The sequence below is a fragment of the Cetorhinus maximus genome, chromosome 16, assembly GCF_964194155.1.
Source record: "Cetorhinus maximus chromosome 16, sCetMax3.hap1.1, whole genome shotgun sequence".
Classification (NCBI taxonomy): Eukaryota; Metazoa; Chordata; class Chondrichthyes; order Lamniformes; family Cetorhinidae; genus Cetorhinus; species Cetorhinus maximus.
Genome location: NC_135894.1, coordinates 23,039,076 through 23,046,935, shown reverse-complemented (window position 1 = coordinate 23,046,935; position 7,860 = coordinate 23,039,076).

Sequence of the window (7,860 nt, the reverse complement as noted above, 5' to 3'; positions counted from 1 at the left end):
ATATGCAGTCCTTGCATGATTCCATCAAATATGACCAGCCCAGCATGTCCCCAGCAATGTCTTCTCTGGCTCCCACCTCTGGACCCACATGGATCTAATGTTGGTCCTATCTTCTTCCTGCAACCCCTTGGTGGCATCATCTGTAGGCGCAGAATCAGCACTGCCTGTCTGTCGCTTCACGTGACCACCTCCGTACTATCAGACTGCCTGTGTGATATCAAACTGCAAGTAACTCAAAACTTATTCCGACTAAACACTGGGAAGACTGAAGCCTATGTCTTTGGCCCTTGCCATGAACTCCTCATAATACTGGCTTCATCGTCACTCCCTGGCTGAACGAGACCATGTGAAACCTGCGCAACTGAGAATTCCACAATCACCCCCATCAACTTCCACCTCCTCAACACTGTCCTCATTGCTGCTGAAATCTTAATTAATGCTTTTATCGCCTCTAGACTCAATTTCTCTGATGCTCTGCTCTCAATATCCACTCACCATAAACTCCAAACTTCTCCAAAGTTCATATCCTGTCCCCACTGGGTCCTCTCCTATCATCCTGTCCTCAATGACCTAGATTGGTTGACTATTGCCAAAGCTTTCGATTTAAAGTGTTTGTCCTCATCTACAAATCTTTCTGTGGCCTTACTCCTTCTCATCTCTGCAATTTCATCCAGCTTTGCACCAGCCCTCTAATTATATCCCTTCCCTATGCCCCACTCTCCAGAATATCTTCTCAAAATCCCTCTCCCTCTCTGTGCTTCACCATTGGTGATATATCTAATTCTCTGGAACACTCATTAAAGCCCCATGTCCACCCTCCCCACTTTTCTCTCCTCCTTTAAAAACCTGTTCAAACCCATCTTTTTGACCTAGCTTTCAGCCCCCCCCTCCTAATTATGTGTTACCATCAATTCCTTCTATCGATATTTTTGTAAAGTGCTTTGGGACATTCCCTACATTAAAGTCGCTATTTAAAAACAGGCTATTGCTCCCACAGGCTATCAACTCCTTACAGAAACAGGACAAGTTGGCATTGACATTACAGAGCTTCCCCAGACTAACAGTGGGCAATACCACAGGACATCATCAAGTGAAAATCATATTGTTTCCGTAGCTGTACTGCAAAATCTGAAATTGTTCCAATAGCTATTTAAAGTGTGTCGAATTTCCACCCATAGTACCATTGCCACAGAAGGCTGTGGAGGCCAGGTCACTTAGTGTATTTAAGACCGAGATAGATAGGTTCTTGACTGGTAAGGGGATCAAAGGTTACGGGGAGAAGGCGGGAGAATGGGGTTGAGAAACTTATCAGCCATGATTGAATGGTGGAGCAGACTCGATGGGCCGAATGGCCTAATTTCTGCTCCTATGTCTTATGGTTTTATGGTCTAAACAGAATAGAAGGAGACCATTTGTTCCATCCATCAGCTCTCCAATTAGTCCCATTCCCCTATTTTCCCATGTTTCAAAACCGGCAACCTTAGGACCGAGGCCATGCTGGATTTCAGATCTTGCTGGATTTTGGATCGGGTGGTTTGGGTCAAGCTGGGTCAGGTGGGGTCAAGGGTCACTCAGAACGCAGGAATAGACCTGCGCAAGCAGTGAAAGGGATAAATAGCCTGGTGCCTCGCTGAATTGTGCAGGTCAATTTTTTTACTCAATTAAAATTGATGCATAGCACATTCTAACCATGTCTAGTTTTCGGACAGCTTGAGTTTTGGATCACCAGATTTGAGACACTGTACTGGAATTAAATTTTCTTTAGAAAGGTAGCATCAAATCTATTTCCATCACCCTTTCAGGCAGTGAATTCCAGATAACTCAGAGCATTAAAAAAAATCCCTCATCCTCCTCCTTAAATCTGTGCCCTATATATATATCTCCCTATCTACTCTATATCAAAGTCCCTCACAATTTTGAACACCTCTATTAAATTGCCCTAAAACTACCTCTTGCTCTGAGGGGAACAATCTCCATTTCTCCAGTCTCTCCACAGAATTGAAGTCCCTCATTGCTGGTGCCTTTCCAGTAAATCTCTTCTCCAAACCCTTGATGTTTAAGTTATGAGCTCATTGCACAACACTCAGCTCTTGGTTAAAAATAGTAAATAGCAACGTTTTAATATCCAATGCAAAACTACCCAGGAGCTCGTTGCCAAGATTTTTCATCCACATTTATTGTTAGCCCAAAGGAGGAGTGATGGGAAATACCCCAGCTATTTACTGTTGTCAACTATATTTTGTAGAATTTCTGTTAGAGCATCATTTTAGTTTCATAGAGTGGATACAGCACGGAGAAGACATTCGGCCCATCATTCTTATATACTGGCTTTATGTCAGAATCCTGCCCTTTCCCTTTTGAGAGTTACTATTGAATCTGCTTCCACCACCTTCTCAGGCAGTGCATATTCCAGATCAAAAGAACTTGATGTGTAAAGAAATTCATCTCATCTCACCTCTGGCTCTTTCAGCAATCACCTTAAATCTGTATCCTCTGGTTACCTAACCTTCTGCCACAGTTTTACCTTATTTACTCAGTCAAAACCATTCATTATTTTGAACACCCATCAAAACTCCTCTTAACCTTCCCTAAATGAAGGAAAACAACCCCAGCTTCTCCAAATCCCTCCATGTAACTGAAGTTCCTCATTGCTGGTACTGCATTCAGGTACCAGAACCTCGCCAAAGTTACAATGGGAAAAGGGGGAATGTTGAAACAACAGCAACAAAAGAGCTGGGATTGGACCCTGTACAATCAGAGGGCTTAGTTCGTTATAGTAACTGTGGGCAGTGAGGCCATATTATTACAATAACTCATGTTTAGCTGGAAGTGTGGACAACACTAGAGCTGGATTACACTGAGATAATTGGAAGTTATGGTAACTGGATGCATGAGTTAGAAACCATTACTGTCAGTCAGCTCAAGCAACCACAGAAACTGTATATAATGGAAACAGAAACTTACAGTAAATAGTGGCCCAATATTTACTGTAAATGTGTAATACCTATTTTTAATAGTTACAGTAACAGGTACAGCTACAGTGTTAGTGTGTACAGCAAAAACTGTAAAGAGTAGCAAAGTGGGAAAGAATTTGATAGGGACAGTGCCATAGAGGGAATGAAGAGCTTAAACCAGTCACCTGGAGCCATGGTTAAGAAAACCAGCTAAAAGCAAATAGAATATCTTCAAGGAGTAATAAACGTTAATACAAAACAAGAACTAGAAAGTACAGACTATTAATACAGTGTGAAAGAAATAAATACAAAATCTGCAAAGCAGGAAAAAAGTGAGATACGGCACTGGGACAATGCAGGAACCATCAATACGTTAAAAAATAAGCAACGGCACTGGGACAATGCAGGAACCATCAATACGTTAAAAAATAAGCAGAGGCCAAAATGGAAATGAGAATAGCTGTAGGGACCAAAATGTTAGCAAGAAATCTTTCAGTATCTTTTTTTATTATTCCTTCTCAGGAGGTGCACGTCCCTGGGTGGACCTCACATTCATTATCCATTTCCTTCAGAAGTCCTCTTCATCTTTCCTGAAACAGGCTGCTGTGCCAGGCCTCTTTAGAGGGCAGGTCAATCACAACAATGTGCAACTGGGGTTGCATATAGGCCAGACTGAGCAACCCAGCAGGTTCCCTTCCCTAAAGGGAAGAGGGTTGTCAGGGGCTTATTGATGAAAATAGGGCATGAATGAAAAATAGATAACACTCCTGGGAGTAACCAGTCAAGATAACATCCATCGCAGTAGGTTCTACACTACCCTAAATGATGATTAATTGCAGTAAGATCCTATTCCAGACTGAAAAGACTCTATACAAGGACTGTCAAGTTTACATTTACAAAGTGTTAGTGGTCATCAATGAAAACAAGCAGGAGCCACAGGGTTGGAAAGAAGCCATCATAATAGCTATTTTCAACAGATATGATACAACACACCAGTAAGTACAGAGTCATTATTTCTTGATAACTGGAATCATAGTGGAACAGGTTAGTTATAATTTTGAGGATTGCCTGAGTGAATATTAACAAATGGATGGCAGGTCAGCCTGACTTCAGAAAGGGGAGAGTAATATCTCTTTCAGGAAGTGCCATCTGAAATGGATGCTATTAGTCCCATACTGTAGTTTACCTGGATTTCCACAAATTTTCATTAGTGTCTTAGTGCAAAGCTGTTAACGTGAGCTTGAGGCACTGGGTGGGGATGCTTGGTAGAGCTTGGCGGTGGAAAGAACTTTGCGAGAGGCAACAGCAGGTACTAGTTAGGGTAGTGCTGTTGGCTGGAGAGATGTGCTAAGTAGCAGGGTCCCAGGGACTGATGCAGAATATCTGATTCTGATCTACCCAAATGGTCTGTATTCACAAGTTCAATGCAAGATGGTCAGATTCTTGGTGATACTAAACTGGAGGTCTAGGGTGTGAGTGGAGGGGGGTGCAGGGAGAGGTATAGGTGGGAGTGTTTGGGCATTGAATCTAATCAATCACTTGCAAAGCTGTAGAAAGCTGTAAATAAAATTTGACATGGCCCGATTCAATATAGTGTAAGGTCCTATACATTGGAAGAAGTAAAAAGAGGTGGAGTTAGTCAGTGAATTACCTTCCAGGTAATGCATTTTGGAAAACAAAAACAGAATTACCTGGAAAAACTCAGCAGGTCTGGCAGCATCGGTGGAGAAGAAATCAGTTAACGTTTCGAGTCCTCATGACCCTTCGGCAGAACAGGTCTAATACAGACAGGAATTATACAGTAAATGGCAGAAGCCTTAAGTGCATTGACGGGCAGAGGGATCTGGGTGTACAGGTCCACAGGTCACTGAAAGTGGCAACGCAGGTGAATAAGGTAGTCAGGAAGGCAGATGGCATGCTTGCCTTCATTGGCAGGGGTATTGAGTATAAAAGCTGGGAAGTCATGCTGCAACTGTATAGAACCTTGGTTAGGCCACACTTGGAATATTGCGTGCAATTCTGGTCGCCACATTACCAGAAGGATATGGAGGCATTGGAGAGGGTGCAGAGGGGGTTTACCAGGATGCTGCCTGGTCTGGAGGTTATTGGCTATGAGGAGAGGTTGGAGAAACTCGGATTGTTCTCACTAAAGCGACGGAGATTGAGGGGCGACTTGATAGAAGTTTACAAAATTATGAGTGGCATGGACAGAGTAGATAGTCAGAAGCTTTTTCCCAGGGTGGAAGAGTCAATTACTAGGGGACATAGATTTAAGGTGAGAGGAGAAAACTATAGAGGAGATGTGCGGAGCAAGTTTTTTACGCAGAGGGTAGTGAGTGTCTGGAATTCGCTACCAGAGGAGGTGGTGGAAGCAGGTACGATAGTGGTGTTTAAGAGGCAGCTTGACAAATACATGAATAGGATGGGAATAGAGGGATACGGACCCCGGAAGTGCAAAATGTTTTAGTTGACGGGCAATATGATCGGCCCAGGCTTGGAGGGCCGAAGGGCCTGTTCCTGTGCTGTACTTTTCTTTGTTCTTCATTGTTTTATCCCCAGCTTTTAGCCTATTTTCGATCTTTTTTCCCACCCCCACTAGGGCCACCTGTCACTTGCTCATGTTGTTCTTTCCAGAGTGCTTACCCTGGTCGGGCTATTATCACATTCTGCTTTCTACTCTTAATGTCACCATTAGCACCTCCTTTAGCCAATACCACCACCATTAACATCCCTTTGACCTTTTGTTTATGACATCTTTTGCAATCTCTCCTTTGCCTCCACCTAACACTGGCCTTTTATCCAGCTGCACCTGTTCTACCACCTCCCCCCCACCCCACCCTTAAACAGTATAAATTTCATTACATTCCTACTTCCCTTTAGCTCTGAAGAGTCATACGGACTCGAAACATTAACTGTCTTTCTCTCCACAGATGCTGTCAGACCTGTTGAGTTTTTCCAGCATTTTTTGTTCTTGATTAAAAGCTCAGGGTTACATTTTGGACAGAATGGTCGCCCATTTGCATTTAGTCTTCCCAGTGTAGAGGAAATCACATTGTGATCAGTGAATGCAACATATTAAATTGAAAGAGTTACACGTAAATCACTGTTTCACCTGGAAGAAGTGTTTGGGAGCCTCGGACATTGAGAACGGAGGAGGTAAAAGGGCACCTGTTGCATCTCTTGAGTTTGAATAGGAAGATACTGTGTGAAAGGAAGGGGGAGGGGGATAGTGGGAATGACTGGGAGATGGACCAGAGTGCCACGGAGAGAACGGTCCCTTCAGGATACTGACAAGGAAAGAGAGGGGAAGATTTGTTTTGTGGTGGCATCACACTGGAGCTGGCGGAAATGGTGGAGGATGGTCCATTGAATGTGGAGGCTGGTGGAGGTGAAAGATGAGGACAAGGGGAACCCTATCAGGGATTTGGAGGGGGAACAGGATGAGAGCACAAATGTAAAAAATGGAACTGGCATGGTCGAGGGTCCTGTCAACCATGGTGGGGAGAATCCTCAGTGGAGGAAACAGGTCCACATATTGGAAGCGCTAGTATGGGAGGTTGGATTGTCAGAGCAGATCATGGGGAAACTGGGAGATTGGAACAGAGTCCTTATAAGAAGTGGGATGCAAGGAAGTGTAATCAATGTAGCTGTGGTTTTATAGTGAAAATTAGTTGATAGCATTTCATCCTCTGAAAATTCCCACCCTACCCTTGCCTTCACATGGTCCATTTCTGACTTACCCTTCCTAGACTATTCTCGATCCATTTCTGGGGTCAGATTATTCACCACTACTCATTATAAGCCCACTAACTCCCACAGCCTCAACTACACCTCACTTCCCGTAAAGACACTATTTCAGGCTCCCAGTTTCTCTGTTGCATCTGTTTGGACAATACAACCTTCTATACTAGCACTTCAATGTCTTCCTATTTCCTGAACTGAGGATTTCCCCCCATTTTGGCTGACAGGGCCCTCAATTGGGTCCATTCTATTCCACACACTTCTGCTCTCACCCCTTCGCCTCCCTCCCAGAAGCATGAAAATGTTCCCTTGTCCTCACCTTCTGTCCTCGGCCTCCACATTCAACAGATCAGAGAGTCAGAGTCATTTACAGAATGGAGGGAGGCCATTTAGCCAGCTCTCCATGGAGTAATCTAGTCCTATTCCCCTGCTCTATCCCTGCAGCCCTGAAAGTTTATTTCCTTTAAGTGCCCATCCAATTTCCCTTTGAAATCATTGATCATTCCAGGTCATTGCCACTCACTACATAAATATAGTTCTCCCTCACATTCCCCCTGCACCTTGCCCAAAACCTTAAATCCTCTGGTCATTGTATAATCGGGAAGAGTTTTTCTTGCCTACCTTATCTAAACCTTTCACAATCCTGTACACCTCCATCAAATCTCGCCTCAGTCTCCTTTGCTGCAAGGAGAACATGCCCATCTTCTCCAACATAACCTTGTAGCTAAAATCCCTCATCTTTGGAAGAACCCTGGTGTCTCTCTTCTGCACCCTCTCAAGGATCCTCACATCCTTCCTAAAGTGTGGTGACCATGACCAGATGCAATACTGTATTTGTGGCCTAACCAGAGTTTTATAAAAATTCAGCATAACTTCCCTGCTTTTGTACTCAATGCCTCTATTTTTGAAGCCCAAGACCCCATATGCTTTGCTAATTACTCTCTCAATATGTGCTGCCACCTTCAAAGCTCTCTCTGTACATTCATCCCCCATCCTCTGACATTTCCACCACCTTCAGCATCATGTCACCACCAAACACAGCATACCCCCTCCCCTTTCAGCATTCCAAAAGGACCGTTCCCTCAGTGACACCCTGGTTCTCTCCTCAATCACCCCAATAGCCCCTCCCCTTTCCAAGCACAGGAGATGCAACACCTGCTCTTTT